This window comes from Osmerus eperlanus, chromosome 5, assembly GCF_963692335.1.
Source record: "Osmerus eperlanus chromosome 5, fOsmEpe2.1, whole genome shotgun sequence".
In the NCBI taxonomy this organism is placed as follows: domain Eukaryota; kingdom Metazoa; phylum Chordata; class Actinopteri; order Osmeriformes; family Osmeridae; genus Osmerus; species Osmerus eperlanus.
Window position 1 is genome coordinate 2,685,991 of NC_085022.1, and position 24,197 is coordinate 2,710,187.

The 24,197-nt window shown below is 45.5% G+C and overlaps 2 long non-coding RNA genes across 2 annotated transcripts; one reads left to right on the top strand and one right to left on the bottom strand.

Moving 5' to 3' along the window:
• Positions 1–1,943: 1,943 nt before the first annotated feature.
• Positions 1,944–7,676, bottom strand: LOC134020804 (uncharacterized). The gene is made up of 3 exons (XR_009930447.1): positions 6,293–7,676; positions 3,733–3,850; positions 1,944–2,810 (listed from the first exon to the last, which is right to left on the bottom strand). It is a non-coding gene; the product is annotated as an uncharacterized LOC134020804 (long non-coding RNA).
• Positions 7,677–7,784: 108 nt separating this feature from the next.
• LOC134020803 (uncharacterized) lies at positions 7,785–23,949 on the top strand. Its single transcript, XR_009930446.1, has 3 exons — positions 7,785–8,588; positions 18,017–18,107; positions 22,923–23,949. It is a non-coding gene; the product is annotated as an uncharacterized LOC134020803 (long non-coding RNA).
• The last annotated feature ends 248 nt before the right edge of the window (positions 23,950–24,197 follow it).

Here is a 24,197-nt window from a genome sequence, read left to right on the forward strand (position 1 = left end):
TGGTCAGAAGGCGAAAAGGAGGGGGATTGACGTTTACCGTTCCACTCGATCTTCTAGATGCGCCGCTTTTCTGTGTACTTTTCCTCTTCGGAGTGTATGAGAAGCCTCGTTTTGCTTTGACATTGATTGTCCATTGTTAAGGAGTTATTTGTACAGACATGCAGCTGTAATGCTGAGAATAGGACAAGATAGCGTTTGTTAAGAATGTGTAAGATTATGATTTAAAATCATATATAGCTCTGGAAAAATTAAGAGACCACTGCACCTTTTTCTTTCCTTTAAAAAAAAGTTGAGAAGGACAATTTTGACTGAGGAACAGAAGGGTAAAATCTGCAGTGGCCTCTTAAATTTTACCCTTCTGTTCCTCACTCAAAATTGGTAAAGAAATTACAAAAAAATGTATGTAGTCAAATACTTCTTTGATATATAAATGAGTTGGCCTCAGCGCTGATTTATTGTGAGAATCTGTTACCTTTATCTTTATAGTGTATTGATGCCCCAGACAATATGGTCAGTTCTTGATGGGTTAACTGTTGTTAATAGCAGTATGGACACATCCAGTTTGAAAGAGCTTGTCCATGATCCCATATCAGACAGGGGTTATATTCTCCTCTGTGTTCCCAGGAAAGTCTTACTCTGCCTGCCTCTCCTCCTTGTTTCCTCTCAAGAGTCCTATGAGGCAGACCAGGGTAAGTTACGCTTCACTCTGGCTGCTTTAATTTCACATTTTATCAACAGATTTTATGTTTTATTATATTTTGATAATCAAACAAAACAGTAAGTTCAATAACAAACTGTTTATTTGGAAAGATATCTAATAATCACGTTTTCATGCGACACAAACATTAAAAGCCTGAGAATTTTAAAACGGCCGACTGTTAAATACAGTTGGGCATTCATAAACTGTAATATCAATGTTAATTTTCGACTATGAATAGGACATTGAACATTGTTAAACATATGTTACAAATATCCTGCAAACCATTTAAGAAATGTATTTATTTAGTCAGTATTTACTTCATTGATAATTGCCTGATATTCCAAATGCCACTTGACTACTATACTGCGACAAAACATTCACCCTAAATTTGTTTTTTAATATCCCTTATACTGTGTGAAGTAAAATAGTAAGACATTTTAAAAACAATTCATTTTTACTAGGACTGCAAAACATGAAGAACATACATTTCTTAGACATGACTAGCAGCCTACACTTACAAAAGTTTGACCGAATGAACATAACTATTTAGCCGATGTTATGTTGTAATGTTTCATTATAATTTGGTCCAACTCCTTTTATATTTCTATGTTTTATTAAAGTAATTCCTAATAAATTCTGGTTTTCAAGTTAGCCTCTCATAAATGCATATGCTTCTCAGATTTGAGTAAATCTTCTGTTACTTCTGGGCAAATGCCAAATATCTGTTAATCCTATAAAAGTTCCCAATTTATAACTCTGAGAATATCTCAATACTAACTTTGTCAATTTGAATAATTTCAAAATTGTATAATATCAAGGTAATATAAATGTGTAATATGTAATCCTTTTCAATAACTACAATGCTGTGGGTTTTCGATTTGCATCCCTGTTGCCTTACCTAAAACAAATGCATTCATGTAACTTGTTAGTTATTTGTTATTTGAATTGTTCAACACATATTCACCATGGTTCGCAAACTCACTATCTAGTCACCATGGTTCCCAAACTCACTATCTCCTTAACACATTTTCGGTTAATTCTAAGGAAAAAGGTTCGGTGGTTGTAATGATCAGCCAGTACTGGAGTATAATCTGAATTGCTATACACAGTTTTCAGTGTTTCTTATAATATAGATGTGTATTTGAGACCTGAAGTCCAATACAAAGACATTATGTATTTCACAATGAATATAATTTTTATTTCTGCATCAATCAATGCATTTTATAAATCTGTATCCTTTTAAACAACAAGGAAAAGATACAGGTTGATCCACATCAATTTAATTCAATACTTGATTCAACATTTTATTTAAGAAGTTGTTTAGTACAAATAAACATTAAATTGCAAATGCAGTGTCAACATATTCACACAGAGCAATCATGCTTCTCTACAGTCAAACATCTCTGGACTTTACCCGTAGAGAAAGATTATATTTATTACATGATTTTTATGTAAGACAAAATGTATACAGTATTATAAGCCTTCTAAATTCTGGTTTATTTCTATATTGTAGATCTTTATTTATAACAAAACGAGTCACATTTCATGACAGGACAGTTTCTTCTAATTTTTGTGGGGAAAAATTACAGCCAATACCCAATACAATCTATCTTAAAAACAACTTTGATCAGCTCTAACATTGCACAATTAAAACATGTTTGATATGATATTGTCATTAATAGTTTGCTAAGATGTAAAGTTGTTCTATAAGGATACACACTGTATTGTTGAGTCAGTACCTCCGCTCCTCCATCCACCCACCCACACACACACACACACACACACACACACACACACACACACACACACACACACACACACACACACACACACACACACACACACACACACACGTACACAATAATATCTTATTTGACCAACTTTGATGTATGATGCATAAGGTCTGAAGACAATGAGGAAAGTGAAAAGTGAAGTTAAAAACATAAAAAGCGTATGAAAGCACATTGTGCAACTTAGTGTCTAGAGGATTGATACTGCGCATGCACGTCCACCATTTTGTGAGCAGAACTTTAGCCTCGTGGCAGTTTGTAAGATGTTACTCTGGTATAGGGGTCGTAATGCTGTTGCTGCTGATAAATATTTGAATGATCTGAATAAATACACAATTACATTATTATATCAGAATTAATTATAGGAGATGCATATTTGATTAACTTTGTTTAACACACATTGCTGATTTAGTGAAAGGAACAGGACACTCTTGTTGCTTGATTCTTAATATGGGTTAAAAAATATTGTTCCAGTGTGGAATTCAGAGATATAGATAGGACAACAATTACATAGTGATTGTTTTTTCTATCAAGTTTATTTAGGTAAGAATTCCTAAATTGTCCAGAGGTGCTGAAACCATTTGTTGCACCTCCAGCTCTGTAGTGTGTGTGTCCTTTGAGTGTGTGTGTGTTTGTGATTGTGTGTGTATATCCTTTGAGTTTTTGAGTGTGTGTGTGTGTGTGTATCATTTATGTGTGTCTATGTGTGCCATTGTGTGTCTATGAGTGTGTGTTTGTGATTGTGTGTGTGTATGTGTCCTGTGTGTGTCTTCGAGTGTGTGTGTCCTGTATGTGTCTGTGTGTGTGTTTGTCCTGTGAGTGTGTGTCTTGTGTGTGTCCTTTGTGAGTCGTGTGTGTGTCCTGTGCTTGTGTGAGTGTGTGTCATGTGTGTGTGTGTGTGTGTGTGAGTGGAGTGTGTCAGTAGGTCTGTTTCCTATGTGTGTGTGAGTGTCCTGTGTGTCTAAGTGTGTACGTATGTCTGAGTGTGTGTGTGTCTAAGTGTGTGTCTAAGTGTGTGTGAGTGTGTGTGTCTAAGTGTGTGTCTAAGTGTGAGTGTGTGTGTGTCTAAGTGTGTGCGTTCCTGCAAGAGTAAAAGTGTCGGTCCCCGTTGGCTGCCTGAGGTGACAGCCGTGGGTCAAAGGTCACAGGGTGTTAATAAACAGTGATGTACTGCCTGGTGAGGGTCTTCCCTCGAGAGATCACCTCCTAATCTGCATTAGTTTAAGTGTTAGTAATCTTTACCTTCTTAAAGCAAACAGCACTGGGATCCTCAATGGACCTGCCTGGCCTCCCGTGTAACTCTTTTGACCCCAGGGTCAGGTCCTTTGTCCCCTCCTCGATGGGGAGTGCCCTCTGAGGTCTCGGGTGTAATAGAGAAGTTGTTTAGACATGTGCAGGGCTCAGGACAGACCACCCCCAGAGACATGGACGGAGGCCCGACCCCCGGAGGCCGACCCCTGGAGGCCGACCCCCGGAGGCCCGACCCCTGGAGGCCCGACCCCCGTCCGAGACAGAGTCCAAAAAAACTTTTTTTTGATCTGACTAGGGCCGTTCTTGTGGTTTGGTTTCATCCCCTTGAATCATGCCTCCATTAGAACATCAGTTGTTTCAGAGCACAGAGCTGTGCCTGGCTGGTTTGATGCACTGTGGGTGTTGACCAGAAACAGGCCTGTTCCCCAGGACCATAGCGACGGGTGAGTGCAGTTTGTCTCTGCCGCTGAAGTTGGCTTCAGAAATGTCGTGTTGCTCAGGCACAGTTTTTCAGGGGGACCCTGACCACTATGGAAAAGCATCCTAATCATGCAACGTAGCTCTCTCTGTGTGTTCTGTACTCTATGGAAGAGCAAGTGTTTCAGGGAATGGGACATTTCTCAGAAAGGTTGGGTAAGATAGTGTTCGCAGTCAGTGTTAATGTGATTGTAAGACTTCTCAGTAATTGTCATTCTAGAATTTGCCACAGATTTCTTTTTTAGATGAATTTGAAAAACGTAAGGAATGCCTTTGCATTTAACACAATTGAACTGTCATTTTATTTTGAACTCGTCTCAAACTTAAATTATTCCACAGCGAAGGTTTCATAAATAAGATCTTCAAAATATTGTATAATTCGCAATGGTTGTTGATTGTGAATCAACCAACATGATTTTTTCTGGCTACTGTAGTGTAGGATAAAACAAAATAATGAAAGACGTGGATGTGCTTCACCCTAATGATCAATATGTAAAACATCTACCTGGAACCTCATAACCTTTTTAAGACTTTTCAACTGTGCTATTCTAACAGTGCATATTAAACACGGTCACTAAAGGGTTAAATTAAACGAAACTACGAAATATGTAGCCAAGAATCAATACCATGATCAACCATTGTATGTGGATTTTGGTAAAAAAAAATCATGAACGGTACATTAAAACGGTGTTTTAATATGAATTTCATTGAATCTATTCGTGAAAAATCTTATGTCCGGACTGTATTTAGACAATGGAAAATCTATGTCTGGACAATGTATGACATGGCCGCATCCGCCATTTTGTTACTCATTTTCATTGATTGAGCTGAACGACTGAATTGGTGCAAGTGCACTAACTGGCTCAGTTTACCTCGACTGGTGAAGCCAAGATGTGTTTATTATTTTGGCCACAACAGGGTGATTGTGTGGAGTCTCCTTGTTGCACAAAATTAGAAGACATTTTATATTTCCTGAAAACACCACTGGTTAGATTTTAATTTTAATAACACTCTATTTAAATTACTTAACAGAAAAACCCCAAACATATTTCTTTTCTTTTAAACGATCAGTATCAAATCCACCACAGAGGAAATATTCTCATCACCTGACAGAAATAAGCAGACTGAAAACACATTATTGGAAAAGGTTTCGTTTATTTAATTAAAAGGAATTGATGCAAAAGACTGCCCACGGCCGGTTTATTACAAATTGACAGTTGTAATATTGTCACAGAGTTCCTGTGATTTATCACAGGCAAACACAAGCAGAGCACCGTAGAGGCAAACAGTGATGGAAGTTGGCAGGCCACCCAAAACCAAAACCGTATCCTCAAGTGAACTTGCATAGCAAAGTGCAACATGCACACTAAGATAAATTACAATCTCCAAACATTGTCTGAAAAATGGTTGGTTGTTACTGCTTCCCCTCATTGAATGGCTGTTCGCGGTTGTAAAAAAATTAAAAAGACTCCTGTGTGTATATTCTGTGTGTGTATATACTGTGTATATATACTGTGTATGTATCAGTTATAAGTTGTCTGGAAAGCCCTGCGTAGACTTTGGTCTATTGGTTAAAAAGCATGGCGAGATGTGACGTACGGCCCCGCTTCGGACCAGGCTGAGGCTCATGCCAGCGATGATGCACGATCCCATTGTGTCTCGTTTATAAAACGAAGAAGAAAAACAAATGATTACTTATTCACTTAGAACACCTTCGTTCCTTAAAAACGTTGTACTTTTACACAAAGAATGTGCCATTTTCCATGGTCACTGCCAAGTCTATTGTGTTTAGCCACCTGTGTTTTATTTAAACCTGTCGACTGGTGAGCAGGATAGGGAAGCGTCCCTGCAGGAGAGGAGCCGGTGGCGGAGTGAGCGAGAGACAAAGTCTGGGAGGAGAGGGTGGTGGCTGCACCAAGAAAGCTCCCTCACAGACTGTGCACACAATCAGCCTGCAGCAGCCATGTTGAGCTGGTCTGTACGAGCCCTCTAACAGCACAATGTCCTCCACAAACCACCAGAAAGTTACACACGGTTTGAAAAAAAAAAGAAAACAAGAAAAGTTTTTCCGCACCTTTTCAGCATGCAGTCCCCTCACCCCCCTCTTTTCTCCTCTGTAGCTTTAGAGGACGAATGCATCAGAATTAAGTCCACGACAGGAGAGAGAATTGACTGATTTCTCTTTCTTTCTATAACCCCTGAAACTTCGGGCAGAGAGATGGGGAAAAGTTACAACAGTGAGCCCAAGCTTTGTTGTTTTTTGGGAACCTGAGCCAAATTAGGCAGGAAGTTGTTTTTACAATAGTGTTACAGTAATCTGCCACAAATGGAAAAAGCCCAAATGCTGCTCGCAGAGCAGAGAATGGCGGGACAGAAAAAGAGAGAGGGAGGGAGGGAGGGAGAGGAAAGAGAGAGGAGGGGGGAGAGGAAAGAGAGAGACTGACAATAAGATAAAGAATAATCTATAAAACATCAGAGATGTTCTGCCATGTCGTTTATTTGTGTGTGTGTGTGTAGATTTCTAGGTGTGTGTTATGTGCATGCACGTGTTACATGTGCACACGCATGCAAATGCTGTGTCTGTAATCTGTGCATGTATGTGCGTGTCGTGCACATGCAAATCTGGTTTTGCAGAGTGGGTGGAGCACGTCTGCGTGCAGGAACCTTAGAGGACAGGGGAAGCGAGTTGCAACACAGATTTCTTCAGATCTATTTCTTTTACGAACCTCTCACCATTTTAACTCCTGCAGTGTTTATTTACTTCAGTGAGAACTATTGTTTTAATTGTGTAGCCTTAACAAGGTCAAATCGTAGAACCAGTCGAGAGTTTCTCTGATTTCAAATCACACCATGCTGGACTTGCGGCAGCTGCTTGTCTTCTAGGAAAGCAGCGAGGTCTCACCCAAAACCATTGCCAAAATAGCTGGACGGTTGGTGTAACGCTCGGAGCCGAGGAGTGCCTGACAAGAGAGAGAGGAACAGCCCTAGCCCTCCGCCGCATGCCTCCGAATAACTCCAAAAGCTTATCTGTCTCCAGCGCGTTTGCTACGAGTCTCTTCCACGTACTCACGCCAGTCCCCGTGGCACGCTGAAGACTTAACGCTCTCTGGAGTCACTGGCCACTCCAGAATGTGCTCCCAATCATCCAGATTGCAGCGACCAGAGCTACAGCCCGGTACAGGAGATAAGGTTAATAATTTAACCAGCTCTCTGTGGTGTTGCTTATTTCAAGGGTCCTTCAGCAGGGTGGGGGGGAGGGGGGAGAGTCCGCTCTGAGTGTTTATATGTTCTCCTTTCCTCTCCTTTCCTCTCTTTTCTCCTCTTTTTTCTGTAGTTGGCAGGCGAGAGACAGTGTGTGCTAGAATAGCGCGAGTGTGAGCTCTGCGCCTGCGCAGCACAAGAGGACTGGATTTCAGTCATTCCTCCTCCCCCCCTCGCTGCCTTCTGCCCTCCCACTCCCCCCCTCTCTCCCCCCCTCTCTCCCCCCCTCTCTCCCTCTCTCTCTCCCTCCCTCTCTCTCTCCCTCCCTCTCTCCCTCTCTCTCCCTCCCTCTCTCCCTCTCCCTCCCTCTCTCCCTCCCTCTCTCTCTCTCTCTCAAGTGCGAGTACACTTCCTTGCCGTGTTGGACGTGTGATGAAAAAGTGGCTCGTTCGCGCGTTCCGCCACACCTCCTATTTCATCATCAGCGAGCGGTTTATCCTCTCCAGTCTGCGCCTGCTCTCTCCTCCCGTCCTCCTCTCTTTTCTCTCTCTCCGTTTTGCTCACTCCATACTTTCAACTCCGGCTGCACGCAAGGGGGAGACTCGGGCTCTGCGGGGGGAAAAAAAAAAGAAAAAGAAAAAAAGGTCTGCTGCTATTTCTACATTCAGGCCCTCCCCATAGGCCGCCCTCCCCATAGGCCGCCCTTCCATAGACAGACGCTTTTTTTTCACTACTAGCTGGATTTTAACCCTCTGTCTGCAACTAGCTGCACAACAGCTCTGCAAAACCTGGCAACAAGTTGCTTTTTGAGGGCCTTTTTCTTCTTTCCCGCATGATGATTTCAGTATGCTATGGATTTTTGCCGATTAGTTTAATTCGGGTTTAAATATTGGACAAGAATTTCCACCTCAGGTTTGTTATGTTTTTTTCCGTCGGTGATTTCTCAGCTGTGTTTATTTGATTTCTTCGTATTTCGGAGCAAAATGTTCTCCGCGCTCGGCTCCCTCCTCGAGACGGGCCCTCTTCCTCCTGGAGCTTTGGGCGCCATTCCTGTCGGGCAACTGTTTGTACGGCCTCGTGCCCATCGTCCTGGCGACGTGGGTGACAAGCAGGAGAAGGGGTCCTGTCTTCGAGCGTGTTGCACATCTGCGTGTTAAAGACGACCCTCGGTGGGTGCCAGCAACTCGCCTGGAAGTACCTCACCTCCTCCTTCCTCCCTCTCTGTCTCTGCCTCTCTTTCCCTCCCTTTTCTCTCTCTCGCTCTCTCTCTCTCACACACACACTCCCTCTCTCCCTCTCTCCTCGTCTCTCTCCTGCCGGGAGTGAGTGCTGTGCTGGAGCTGTTTCTGGGACAGGTGCCAATTCCAAACAAAAGACATAAAAAGGCAATGAGAGGGGAAAAAATGCAGCATTTCTTTTATATATATCTGTATATAAATGTTGTAGCGAGACGACAGGAGTGACCATGCGATTCTTGTCTCTCGACAGCCGTTTTGAAACGTTGTTGCATATTCGTGTTTCAGTGTTAGAACTGTGTTAGTCTAGTGAAGGCATTCATACTTTACCTCACTTGGTCTAGTGAAGGCATTCGAGTTGGAAAGACGAGGGAGGGATGGTGTGTATGAGTGTGTGTGTGTGTGGAGGGGGGAGGGGTCTGTTTTCAGACTGCTGAATAATTCATGTCCTTAGCCAAGGCTGTGACTGGGCTGCTTGTGTTATTTGCATGCATCAGACATGCTGTTTGTCTGTTTGCTAACATTCCTCATTCAAAGACTTGTAAACTAGCAGACAGGCTTAGCCGGAGACTTCCAGACAGCCTCATGGCCTCCTATTGTTGCAGGCCCCACCAGACCTGGGCCCAGCCAGTGGGAAGAGAGCATGCAGCGTGAAGCTGGGTTTGAGGCTGTGGCCGGGGCTTGGGCTGAGGCTAGGGCTGGGGCCGGGGCTGAGGCTGGGGCCGTGGCTGGGGCTGGGGCCGTGGCTGGGGCTGGGGCTGAGGCGAGGCTGAGGCCGGGGCTGGGTGTCCAGGGGTCTGCCTGGCCCAGTCGTGGGCCCTGCCAGCACCAGCACAACTAGGAGAGAGGACTTCATTGCTTTCTTTTCTCTTCAGCAGACGTTTGGATCCTGCCGGGGGGGGGGGGGGGGGGGGGGATGGAAGGAGATACAGTGGATGATCTGAATTTAACCTCCAGATTCAGACACTTTCTGCCTCGGCTGTGAAATGTGTAAGTAATATAGTTTTCGTGTGTAGTGTGTTTTGTGTGTGTGTGTTTCGCTCGTTATGTGAGTATGTTTAATGTTTGTGAAACTCACTGCACAATTCATTTCTATTCCATGTGCTGTGTTTACTTCTACCCAGTGTTGTTTCTGATCTGAATGTTCATGGATGTGCATGAATCTGAAAACAGGAAAAACCCTGACATGCTGTCGTGTGATTTCTGAGGGCACTATTTGATGGCGGAATTGATCAAACTGTACTGAAAAAAAATCTTTGTACTTCTTAGCCATAGGAGTATTTCAATATAACTTGTCACAGCCCTTGTGGTAATTTAGTGTCACAAAAACAATTTTTTCTAAAAAGCGTCAATAACGGTGATCTCTGCCATGATAATGTGATTTTGTGGTAATCATTATATAAGTGGAAGGCCACAGTTGTGGAGGTGTTTCATGTGAGTGATGCGGTTTTGAGTGAAGTGGCAGTATGTGAGGAGTAATACGCAGTGTTGCGATCAATTTGGCTCATGTAATCTTTCTCTTTAGACTTAAAAATGAATTAGGATTTGATAAGGATCCAATAATAATTTGTTTTTATTTCAAGTATTTTAAGAAGCATCTCTCTATCCAAAAATAATTGTTGTGGGCATGTGTTAGTTTGAGCAACATTTAGATCTAGTCTGATTCCTATGCTAATGTACTTGCTTTACATTTACATTCTCAAGAAAAATAATGATTGCGATTACAGTGCACTTTGTAATTGCGTTGTAATCATTTATATTTGAGCATAGCACAGCACTATCATTATCATAAGATAATGATAATGAACAAACACCATACTGCACATAACACAATATCTACTTTGTACCAAGGTCAAAACTAAGAATGTTCCAAGTTAGGATAATATCTTTACTTTCAAATGTAGTTATTATCGAATATTTCTGCTTCCAAAGGTCAGAACAAATTGTTTCATGCACAATGTAAAATCTGATTTTTCTACAGGTCCATTTCTTTTTAATCATAAAATAATGTTAAACCTAAAAATATTTAAATATGTTTGCCATCAGAACAAACTAGCTGAGATTCTTTCCTACTTCATTTTGCTTTTCTCTGGGAAATGACCAGTCGTTTCTGTTGTGTGCATCTAGCATTGTGCGGTTTTGGGTTCATTGGCAGTATCAACAAACAAGTTAATTGTAAAACATCGAACAGAATATGTGTAGAAATTATACGAGATGTTAATTACAGTACAACCAGACTTTGAGCCTCAACAGTGAGAGGAAATGTCTTTCCTGAGAGGAAATATTGTGATAATTTACCAATCACTCCATTACTCCACATGGAACTTTAGTGTACTGTACCCACTTGTAGTTTTACCGAGCATATTCTTGCTTCCGTTTGTCTGTTTGTTCATCTCCAAGAAGACTTATGCCTGGGCCGGTGGTGATCCGAGCGCCCCGAGCGATCCGAGCGCCCCACCCTGCAGTGTGGTGGGGATGGCTGTGGTCCAGGGCAGCGTTTCATGTGGAAGGGCAGATGGCTGGGTCCTGAGCATTTTCAGTATTTTCTCTCTCTGTAACTCTATCCTCGCCCAATCATAGGGCCAGGACGGCTCTCAAATATTGAGCATGGAAGCAACGTTTTGAATACTGTGCAGTAGGTGCACAGACAAATCACACACACACACACACACATACCTTCAGCAGGCCAGAGCAGGCTGTGGTTCACACACTTGCAGTCAGACCAGCAACCCAGGTTTGCCACCTGCAAGCTCTGGAAATGAGTATACTGGCAATGTGAAGGATTGGCAAAATAAATATCTGTAAGGTCTACAGAACACAGATATACCCAGGAAATATGTGTTTTAATCACAGATTGACAGTGTATTCAGTGTTCAAGACAGCATTTTTTTTATATAGTGCAGAACTTACAAAAAGAAAAATAAGAATTGGAAAAGAATGGTTATACCTGAGATCCTGAACTTGAGCATCGACTTAAACTTGAACTTGAACTTGAATAGCCAGTGGATTTGTATGGTGGTTTATGTTGCCTTTTATGAATGTAATAAGTGTTAGCTGGAAAGATGTCTCCAGGTTTTGAGAATGTATAATGAATGTACAGGAGAAAAAAATATATTGTAGAATTCACAGCATTTGAATGTAAAAATTTTACATAATTACAGGTCATCTATTAGATTTGAGATTTTCATGATACACGTAACAGATTACTAGTCCTTACATATTGTTACACAATTCTGTAAAATAATAACATATTTTCCTAGTAGGTGATGGCCGTAGTTGATTAACACGGACAAAAAGCGTGATGATGTGTGGACTTCGAAAATGTAGAAACCTCCTGGCATGTGGTTAGTCTTGTTTAACCCTGGGCTGCTCACACTGTTAAAGGCTGCAGTTTGTGGTTTCTGTTTTCTGAGTCTGAGCAGAGAGCCATTGAAACAGAACGATGTCCAGCAACGATCAGAGACACAACACAGCAGACGTGAACTCACAAAATAAATACGACAACCAACAAAGATTAGCAACACATTGTATTACAAAAATGAATGAGTCAGTTAATTCATTCCCGTGATTGTTCGGTTTTAAGGAGGAACATTGTACATTCAATGTATTCTATACTCAAAACGAAACACACTTTGTACTCTAATACATTGCGTGCAAACAGGCATTGTAATGTGAATAGATAAATTAATATTTGAATTGCTCAATGAAAAGAAAGCAGGCCAGAGTCAGTACAGAAATGTTCTCTATAGTATTCCTCTATTTGTGTGTGTGTGTGTGTGTGTTTTTGAGAGATAGAGGGAGAGAATGAAAAATTCTCGTAATTATAGCTCGAACCATTGTGAGTGTGATAGATGGCATTGCATTTTTTCCTTTCATTGTAAATAAAATACAAACGACTTGATAAATTCCATAAAAAACACAACTTTGTTACATAATCCTACAGCATATTGGAACGAAAAGGAGAACTTGTGCAAACACTAAAATCTCCATAGTTTCATTTATTTATTTAAATAAATATCTGACTATGAAATAGGGCTTCATGTTATTAAAGGTGCCACATCTCTGGTTTATTGAAGCTGTGTCGTTGTAAAAGCTTCCTTAGTCATCAGAGAGTTGAAAATACATTTCATTTATTATCGTTCTCTTACAATGTATTACTTACAAAAAGATCAGATAGATCTAATTTATTTCGACACAAAAATATCAAGTCAGAGGACATTTTTGCTCTGTACTTTTTGTAATTCAAAAAACATTTACCTTAACATCCTTAACTCACTGCAGATCATTACGTTATCATTGAAAGGTGTATTCTAGCAAGTCTATTTAGCCACACAGACATTGTTAATTGTAAATTATATACAAAGTATATAAGTAAAATATTTGATTTAACCTTTTATAATAATTTTATAACGTCTTCATACATTTACCATGTTGCACTTAATCTGTAAAAACACCCCAAGCTGTAAAAACACAATCCCAAATTTGTCGAATGGATAAATCCTTTTTATTTTTTTAAATTTTAATTTAAGGCTTCAGTGATATTGCAAATTCCAGCCAAGTTTTTTGTCCCCTTCACTAATGTAACATACAGATGTGAATCATGGTTAGTGGCCAGAATGTTCACCACAGGCTCATTTCATGTCACCATGACGCCTCTTGGTTCTACCAGCCCAGACCTGACTCTGTGTTCCCATGTAAAGCGCTGACTGTTTGCTACAAACCGGGTTGCAATGCTAGTTTTTTCATCATGTCGATAAGTTCCTTTTGATTTCGGCAATCATCTTTTTGCTTCTCGTTAACTTGTTTATGATCATGGCAGTTCCTAAAGTCATGGATCAGATACGTCTTTACAATAACTATTCCTGTTTTTTTGTGTGTTTTTTGTTGTTCTGGAAATCCTACGTGGAATTTCTTTTCAGGTTTAGCCAGAGATTCTGCCTGTCTTTGGTTTCTTCTGTCTGCTTTACCAGTTTGTTGTCCCATGTCTCTATTGTATTTCTTAAGACAGAGATGAGGTGCATTAACTAGAGTTTTAAACTACAGTTTAAAATATAGTTTCATTGCAGTGTTTTTGATCAGACGTTTTTGCCTCTGTATTGAAAAGACGTGTATTCAGATTGAGAGTGGAGCTTCTAAAATATGATGAGTTAGCAGTTACCCGTCAATCCAGGTCAGGGAGATTAAGTCAACCCTGTATGAATTCAAACAAGTCACCACTTGTTTCAATCAAAACACAAGGACACTTCCATTCCAGCAGTCTACATTATAGATTGAGATATTTAGCTAATCGTTGAAAAACCTTCCCACCCGACATGAAAGTGTTACTGCTGCCAGTTTTTTGGGGGTCGAAAGGATGGCTTTGAAATGTTATTACTAATTCACGAGTAGCAGTAGCGCATTAGTGTTCCTGTGGTTTAGCAAAATACAAATTATAAGAATGGACGTTGTGTTTAGGCTGGTGTTCCCTGGCTGGAGCAGGGTTTGGTCTGGGCGCTTAGCCTCAGACATGCTGAGACTGAGCTAAACAAGCTAGAGAGTGGCTAACAGTGGCCACTACAGGCTGCACTGAGCAGGGGGAAGAATACGTCTACTTGAGAAGTAGGCCAGTTTAAAGTAGAGCGCTAAGGAGACTGTGTAGGTTTCCAACCTCCAGTCTAGTCCTGCCTCTCCTCTCTCTTTCTCTCTCTCTCTCTCTCTCTCTCTCTCTCTCTCTCTCTCTCTCTCTCTCTCTCTCTCTCTCTCTCTCTCTCTCTCTCTCTCTCTCTCTCTCTCTCTCTCTCTCTCCTCTCTCTCTCTCTCTCTCCCTCTCTCCCTCTCTCTCTCTCTCTCTCTCTCTCTCTTTCTTTCTCTCTCCTCTCTTCCTCACCTCTCTTTTCTTTCCTCTCTCCTCTCCTCTCTTCTATAATCTCCTAACACATGGAAGCTATTAGTCCATTACTCGGCTGACCACTGAAGATTGGGGGCTGTTTTATTCTCCCTGCGTGTATCGGGATGCCAGCTGAGACGTCCCATGTGATTCATCCATGTAACCACCCCAACTCGGCAGAGACGTGAAGCCGCTGGGCTTCAGTGGGCTTTTTCTGCCTCCTGAAGTCCCCACGCAAAACATTTACATTACATTTAGCAGACGCTCTTATCCAGAGCGACTTACAGTAAGTACAGGGACATTCCCCCCGAGGCAAGTAGGGTGAAGTGCTTTGCCCAAGGACAAAACGTGGTTTGGAACGGCAAGGAATCAAACCGGCAACTTTCTGATTAATATCCCGATTCCCTAACCACTCAGCCATCTGACCCCCGCTGGGAGAAACCTGTCTGTTTCCATGGTGACCCTTACAGAGCAGGTTCACCTTGGTGCTGAGGTGAAGTGACCATTTAAAACCATTCCAAGTAAATGAAAAGGCACTCTAGTGAAGCCGCAACCTGCTGGTCAGTCTTGGTTTCGAGATCTTTTGGTCAGCACCGTGTACCGTCTGAAGATGCCTCCATGCTTATCGTTTGGATTGATGGTTGTTTCTATGTACCTGCCAGACAAGCAGTATTCCAGATAACGTTGATCTGAAGCTCGCCTGCTCCTCTTCCAGGCTCGTACTGAGTGAGCTCCTGGCCTCCTCTGTCGCTATGGAGATTCTGTCATTGAGAAACTGCAGACTCTGCAAAAAAATGCAGGAGCAGAAAGTGTTCAAAGGATTCTTCCAGAAACTCTCCCTCTTCTGTTTTCTCCATTCGGGTTTCCAGTTTTAAATACCTCCTGTTTCTATCCAACTAAATATATTTAAAAAAAGATTCAAGGTCTGGTTATAACTTACTTTTACTTTATGGAAAATTGAACGCACAGCAAAGAAACCATTGCAAAGTAGCTGGACAGTGTGAAGCGATGTGAATAAAATAGATCAAGTCAGATATAGGCATGCATAGGAATGGTTTAAACTCCATCTAAAATCACTGATCGGGGAAATGCTATTTATTTTTTGTCTGATGTTGGGGCCTGCTAAGCTGTATCGGAATGTTGACTGGATCTTAATGCAGAAGTTTTTTGCACCAAGTGAGAAATTTGAAGCTTATGTTTTATGATAGCTTAATGCACTGTCACTGGCTCAAATGACACTTTTTTCCAACTGTCACCAGCTTGCACGCGGCGTGGCCATACTCACAACATTTAAATTTCTACATTCGGGGCACGGAAATTAGAGCTTAACTTTTTAAATGCCTAGTATTAAACTGCTTCTTGGTAACGTTCGTCCGTTCCCCCAGTCATGTCTCCTGCCCTCCACGCCCTCTCACCCCGCACCGTCCAATCAGACGCTGGGCTCAGCTACCGCTCTGCCTGCATGGCAATCTGCCTTGTGATTGGTGGTTGGAGGAGTCGGGTTACTCACAGCCAGTAACCACGCTCTGGCCCTGTTCCAAGGTGCTGTGCTGTAATTACAAACGTTAGAAACCAAATATATAAAGGACCCTGCCTTAGCAAGGCCGTGTTCTCGGCTGCAATTAGCGTGCTCGTGGGGAACGATCACCCTTCAGCAGCGCGGCTAAGTGGAGGCCAATCAAATCAAATCAAATTTATTTGTATAGCCCTTTTTACACGCAAGCATGTCACAGAGGGCTTCACATATGCCCATAGAACTGCCCCTCAACCAACCTAAACCCTCAAGGAAGACAAGGAAAAACTCCCAAAAAACTCTCAACAGGAGAAAAAAAAATGGAAGAAACCTTGGGAGGAGCAATTCAGAGAGGGATCCCCTCCTCCAGAGACGGTTGGTGGGAGAGAGGAGCAGAACACAGGCTAAACATAGTCATACAGTGTCGATGGGTTTTTAAAACACCAAAATCCATTATTCAACTTTATAGATGTAGGACAGGACCGGGAGACTCGCGACCAGGTCCAGCGTTGGCTGACCGACGGCCAATAATTGTAGCTGTCCTCCGGCCCAGAAGGACAGCCCTTCACATCTCAGAGAACAGCAACCGGCTCATCCAGCCCTGCAATCTGAGAGCTGACTAATGATGACTAACTGCCCTGGTCGTGTTTCCCTGGTTCACCTCCACACACTCACCCACCCTCGCAGGGAGGGTACACACACACGCTGCCCGCCTGATCTTACGGCACACACACTGCACACCCTCACGCACACACTGCACACCTTCACACACACACTGCACACCCTCACACCCACACTGCACACCCTCACACCCACACTGCACACCCTCACACACACACTGCACACCCTCACACACACAGTGCACACCCTCACACACACAGTGCACACCCTCACACACACACACACTGCACACCCTCACTGCACACCCTCACACCCACACTGCACACCCTCACACCCACACTGCACACCCTCACACACACACTGCACACCCTCACACACACACTGCACACCCTCACACCCACACTGCACACCCTCACACACACAAAGGCCCGTGATATGAAGTAGTAGTATCGGTCCTCATCTCCGTGTAGGTATTGAATGTGCATAAAGAGTCCTGAAGCTGCACACAGGCTGGTGTGACAGGTGTTCCTCTTACTCTCCCCCGCACACGGGGATTCAAACCCTGGTCCCCTGACATGCAAACAACCGAAACACCGGGTAAACCAGCTACGCCACCGACAAGCTAACTCCTCGACGGTGGCGCGGGTGGGTGGCGTTTACACTTCTGTGGAGAGAGCTTAACCAGTTCACTCACCAGTTTACCCACGCACGTTCAGCGCTGTACATAACAAGTTTGCGCTCAAATGCAGCGAGTGGGTGAAGGCACGCCAGGCCGAGGGCGTGCAACACTGGGCAGGACGCCGGTCGCCGAGCAGGTCGCCCAGGAGAGAGGGAGGTGAGTTTCCTAGCCAGGCGAGTCTGTGGGATGAGGTTCAGGCACGAGGACTCAGTAGTAGAGATTACTTGATACGTTAGTACAACACAATACGATACATGTTTTGGCGTAATGGTTCTGCTCGTAGCGGCTCCCTGCCGCACCCAACGGAGACGCCGTCTCGACAGCCGAGCAGAGAGCAGGGAACGCATTCCTCCTAAGAAAGGAACACAGAACCAAGGGTGGAGGCCGGGGAGGCGGAGAACATCCTCTGTGTTGCACTAGCATGAAGAGCAGTAATATCCTGGTCTAAACAGCCCGCCCTGCTAAAGATGTGTGCCCTGACTGCGGGATATGACGAGATGCTAGTGACGCGCTAAGGTCTCGGAGTCACCTGCACGAACCAGCTCCGCCCGATTGTTAGTGAACAGGCCATAGTGGAGCCCCTGGCCCAAACTCATATTCTCTCTCCCTCTCTCTCTCTCTCTCTCTCTCTCTCTCTCTCTCCATCTCTATTTCTCTCTTTCCGTCTCTCTCTCTGTCTGTAGGCAGTGATACAGACTCAAACCTCCTTCAAAGGACGCAGAACATTTGGCCAATCAGACCCTAGTCAAGCAGAACAGACCCAGACAGTATCCTGTAAGTACATGATATCACGTATATTTTTTCAAGTATACATTGTTGTGTAGCAATAGTTAGATAAAATAATCTGTTACTGTATGTTTGTTTGTTTTTCTCAGTATATTATAGAATAGAATATGTAACTTTTGACATTATTAAATTGTATTCTGTTGGAGGCTTGATTGTGTTCATTACCTGAGTAGGAAATGACAGTAAGTTCATGTTTTTCAGCCAAAACCTAGACAATCCATGACCACATGTGTGCACACACAAACACACATGCACACACAACACACACACACGCTGAAACACAAACATATGCTGTGTAAACGTTCACTGGCACAGCATCTCTCAGTCTTGACCGGGAGCTGTTACAAAATGGCCTCCTCTCTGTCTTCCAGCTCCCTGCAGCCATTTTGTGTGTCTCTGCCAAAGTAGTCAGGTAGCAGGAAGAGGCAGAGAGTGGGGATATAGTGATCTAAGAGGGGCAGAGAGAAGGGGAGGGAAACCAGAGTTATACACGCTGGAAAGAATACAGAACCCAGCCTTCCTTGGGAAGAGGTTTAAATACATAGATGCTGACTGAGTGCAGACAAACAAGCATCGCCCTCGCCTCTGTCCTCGCCCCTGCCCCAGCCCCAGCCCTGGCCCCCCGCCCTCGCCCCTGCCCAGCTCCTCACCTCTTAAGAGCTGACCTTGGGTGAACGCCACAAACTGTTCTTTTCCATTTGTGCTAAATGTGCTGGCAGGACCTGCAATTACATGCCCACCCCCTTCCCACTCCCTGCCCCAGCCCCTGCCCCAGCCCCTGCCCCAGCCCCTGCCCCTGCCCCAGCCCCCCCTCTAGCCCTGCAGCCCAGCCCTAGACGACCCCCGGCCTGCATGCAATCTGGACGACACCAGGGGAAGATGAGCCCGGGGCATCCCTCCTCCTATCTCCTTCTCTCTCCTCCTTGGCCTGCTCCTGCAGCAACCCCAGGCCCAGCCTTGACCCCCAGCTGACTCTCCCGCGGAGCCTGGAGTCCGACATATGCCCGGCATGGGTCTACTCAGGTGTCTGCCGCACGGACCCCCCTCCGCCTGCTAGCCTGACCGCTGAGGGCGGGCACCTAGCACGGCCCCGCTCACCATGGCACGGCGGGGGAGACGTCTCTGATGACGCGGCCGTTAGCGACGGAGTGCAGCGCTTATCTCCGTTCTCTGAAGGAGCTGCTCTCTGGAGCCACGCTAGGCTGTACAAATGCCGTTTCCTCAGAAATATGGTCGACTGCTTAGAACTGTGCTCTAAAGACAACAGTGTCTTCACTGAACAGATTGGGGTGACTCGATCGATGCCCCTTGATCTCAACCCTGCAATCCGTCCCCTTAGGCACGACCACAATCCACCCATGTACTCCGGTACAGCACAGGATGGCATCCATACTGCGTTTGTTGAATGAATTAAGAATGTTATTGCATAACCGTGCCATTCCAGACAAATATCTGTAGCGTCTACCCAGAGAACAGAGCACGGATACGTTTCTTCAGCCGTTTGGAAGCGACAGGGTTCGTTTGGTGTCTCACATGGGTCTGCGTTTGTTTATGGTTATACGGAGCAGATGGCTGCTCAACATGGACACATGTCTCACTGCCACACACACACACACATGCACACACACACACACTTATTCAGCCATGCACACACAAACACACACACACACACAAGCCTTACAGGAACATTCAAAGAGGACTGTAGTCTGTGTTTGTGTAGTAGAAAAACATGCCACTTTCATCATTTTATCAATGCACAGAATGTTCACCACCATCCTGGCAAGCGCTGATCAGCAGCTATATGCCCAGTACTGATGAGCTAAGGCTAACTGTAGTTAGTGGCTAGCTTCATCAATCTGAATAGAAAGTTACTGAGCTCACTGTAGCTAGAGGCTAGCTTCATCCATTCTAACAGGAAGCTACTGAGTTAACCGTGGCTTGAGGCTAACTTCATCCATTCTAACAGGAAGCTACTGAGCTAACCGTGGCTTTAGGCTAACTTCATCAATTCTAACAGGAAGCTAATAAGCTAACCGTAGCTATAGGCTAGTTTCATCAATTCTAACAGGAAGCTAATAAGCTAACCGTAGCTAGAGGCTAGTTTCATCAATTCTAACAGGAAGCTAATGAGCTAACCGTGGCTTGAGACTAGCTTCACCAACGCTAACATCAAGCCACAGATATGCAGCTCCTGTAACTGTTGCAACAGCAGCCAGTTTCTTACTTAGCCCACTCCTCAAGGTCATGAACCGATCAACCCCGTTTGCAAGTTTAGCAAAGTGTAGGGTTCAGCGCCGCAGCTAAGTAGCTAGCTACTGTGTGTTCCAGCCTCTATAAATAGCCAGCAGCAGATGCAGTCTGATATGCCCTAACCCATGGATTGGTATGAGGCCGTTATTCGTGTCAGAGCTTCTTTGACTGGCCGAGCACACCCCTGGCCTCCTCGCCCTACACAAGATCGCCCTCATCCCGAGGACAGGGATCTAAGTTGGAAGTAACATATATTCTCAGGTTTAGGATAACCACTGGTCTCACCAGGGTCATGGCTAGCTTTCCCAGTGGTGTGGTAGCTACAGTTAGACAAAATGCCAATGCAGCAGTGAGAGAGAGAGAGAAGGAGAGGGAGGGGGGAGGAGGAGAGGGAGGGGGGAGGAGGAGAGGGAGAGAGACAGAAGAGGGAGGGAGGTGGGACAGCCAGGACCCAGAGCAGTGGAGAATGTAAAGCCATCATGATTATATATAGTGTCTGAGCAGCCATGACTAGATAAGCAGAAAGGCCAGCCTGCCAGATGTCCTTGTGGTTCTCCTTCCTATCCGTGTTGAAACAGCTTAATGATCCACACTCGATAGTATTACCCACTGTACTGCAGAGCACAGAGCCCTGTCCAAACACCATGACACACACATATCTTCAGGTCCGTGTGGCTGTTCGCTGGTGTTAGTAAATGTAAGTAAGTGTATGTGTGTGATGAGAAGCAGCTGGGAGTCTGACCCCTGACCCCCTGCTGTCAGTACAGTGGCCCAGGTCATTTTTCTCCTGTAACGATGACCCGGGCGCTGAATCGCCCAACTCTGGCTGATCCAGTCTTTACACGCACACAGCCGGGTCACTGGCGGTGGGGTGGTAGCTGGTAGGCACTGACTACACTGTGTGGACACACGCGCACACACACACGCAGACACACTTTGCAAGCTCCATGTCAGCTCCAGAGGTTACGAGGAAGTCAGCTTGTCTGGCTTTGACCAGATTCCCCTGCTCCCCCACTGCATCCCAGCCACCCCCTAGTATGTGTAACAGGACCTGGCCAGCCCCCCCCCCCCCTAACCCCCCCCCCCTCCCCCAGCCTGGTATAAATAGATGTCCGAGCCTGTTCTGTTAACCCGGTGCTGAGGGGCGCAAGCCAGGCTGCCCTTTTTTTAAACGCTCTGGCTTGTCTGTCTGGATTCCTTCTGTCTGTACTCACGCACCCCTGCACACACACACCCCTTCACTAGACTGTACATGGGGATGGGGGAGGTTATAGGATCCCCCCCAGGAGGTTAGGATGGAGAGTTCAATGGGTGTGTGTGTGTTTGTGTAGAGTGTGCCTCCTCGCTTCCTTCCTCGCCCCCTCCATCACCTCCTCCCTCACCTCCTTCCTCCCCTCCTTCCTCACCCCCTCCCTCACCTCCTCCTTCACCCCCTCCCTCACCTCCTTCCTCCCCTCCTTCCTCACCCCCTCCATCACCTCCTCCCTCACCTCCCCTCCTTCCTCACCCCCTCCCTCCCCTCCTTCCTCACCCCCTCCCTCACCTCCTCCTTCACCCCCTCCCTCACCTCCTTCCTCCCCTCCTTCCTCACCCCCTCCATCACCTCCTCCCTCACCTCCTTCCTCCCCTCCTTCCTCACCCCCTCCCTCCCCTCCTTCCTCACCCCCTCCTCCTTCACCCCCTCCCTCACCTCCTCCTTCCCCACCTCCCTCCCCTCCTTCCTCACCCCCTCCCTCCCCTCCTTCCTCACCCCCTCCATCACCTCCTCCCTCACTTCCTTCCTCCCCTCCTTCCTCACCCCCTCCCTCCCCTCCTTCCTCACCCCCTCCTCCTTCACCCCCTCCCTCACCTCCTCCTTCCCCATCTCCCTCACCTCCTTCCTCCCTTCCTTCCTCACCCCCTCCTTCCTCACCACCTCCTTCTTCACCCCCTCCCCTCCTTCCTCACCCCCTCCTCCTTCACCCCCTCCCTCACCTCCTCCTTCCCCTCCTCCCTCACCTCCTTCCTCCCTTCATTCCTCACCCCCTCCTTCCTCACCCCCTCCTTCTTCAACCCCTCCCCCTCCTTCCTCACCCCCGTCTTCCTCACCCACTCCTTCCTCACCCCCTCCTTCTTCACCCCCTCCCTCCCCTCCTTCCTCACCCACTCCTTCCTCACCCCCTCCTTCTTCACCCCCTCCCTCCCCTCCTTCCTCACCCCCTCCTTCTTCACCCCCTCCCTCCCCTCCTTCCTCACCCCGTCCTTCTTCACCCCCTCCCTCCCCTCCTTCCTCACCCCCTCCTTCTTCACCCCCTCCCTCCCCTCCTTCCTCACCCCCTCCTTCTTCACCCCCTCCCTCATCCACTTGCGGACTTGCATGCCTTCACAGATCAGGCTGATAGTACTCAACAGCAGAAACCATGACAGAACAAGCGTTTGTGTGAGTGTATGTGCGTGTGTGTGTCTGAGGATGTGTGTAGGTGTGTGTGTGCCACAACAGACCAACATGCTGTGGCTCCAGGTAAACCCTCTTGGAACTGTTTTCAACGCTTGTTTTGTCATTTTCATTTAAAGGTTATTACGTCCCTCGACAAGACGACAAGCCACGGTGAGACCTGCTGTCTGCTCTGCTGCGGATCTACACCTACTCTTCCAACCTCCTCCAGACCTGACACACTACAGAGTGTGGTGTGTGTGTGTGTGTGTGTGTGTGTGTGTGTGTGTGTGTGCGTGCGTGTGAGAGTACTGGTGGTCTGTGTGTGCGTGTAGGTGTGTGTATGTGTGTGTTTACCCGAATCGTGGCCAGGGGCACTAGGACCCAGCGCAGCGCAGGGGGCTGAGGAAGCGACGGCCCTTTGGGGTGAGGTAGTAGGTTGTATAGTTTTAGGGTCACACCCTTCCTGTCAGATAACTATACAACTTACTGTCTTTCCTGAAGTGGCTGTAATGTCACCGTTCATGGGGAGCAGCTGGGGTCTGAACCCTGGCAGGAAATGTCACCGTCCTGTGACAGTGTCCACTTGTGTCGTGTGATGGGATGAACACTGCTTTGACTGACCCGATGGTGTTGTACGTTCGTTGCTGTCTTTCCCCTGTGTGTGTTGCGTACGTACAGTAACGTGTGGTTTACAAGTGTACAGGTGTTTTTAAGTCGTTCGCATTGGATGATTTCACCCTCGCAATCGAAATAAAAATGTATTTGGATGTGGAACGAGGACATGGCAACATCTCGACTCCAGGGGCCTTCCCTCCCCCTACGATGTTCGCACAGGGTGAGGTAGTAGGTTGTGTGGTTTCAGGGTAGTGATTTTGCCCCTTCAGAAGATAACTATACAACCTACTGCCTTCCCTGGAGGGCAACAACACTTCTCCAGACCAATCACAGGGGGCGACATCCACAAACATTTGAATGGTCCTCCGGCTCCCAGGATCGAAATGAGGTCAACTGTCTGCCGTGTTTGAACCCGGTAAATGTCTGTTCTGCAGCACGTGGTGTCTGCAGTGTGCAGAGACTCAGGTAATGACAGTGTGTTTTCAGCTACAGCAGCAGCAATGTGACGTCAAACAATCAATAAAACACATAAGGCCGTTTGCAAATGGACCGCTGTCTTTGTTTTCATTGCTTTTCTGGTATCACATCGAATGTGTTTGTGTGCGCGGACCAAAAAAAAAAACATGCAAACTGAAAGAATATACACATATATACATTTTATATATATTTATTTTATTTTTAATATCTTTTTTAACAATAATTGTATTCCTGAAAACATCCTATCAGTCTGTCCCTCCTGCGAGTTCCACCAGCCTCGTGGCAGGCCTCTTCATCAGGTTGCACGAGGCCCACACTCA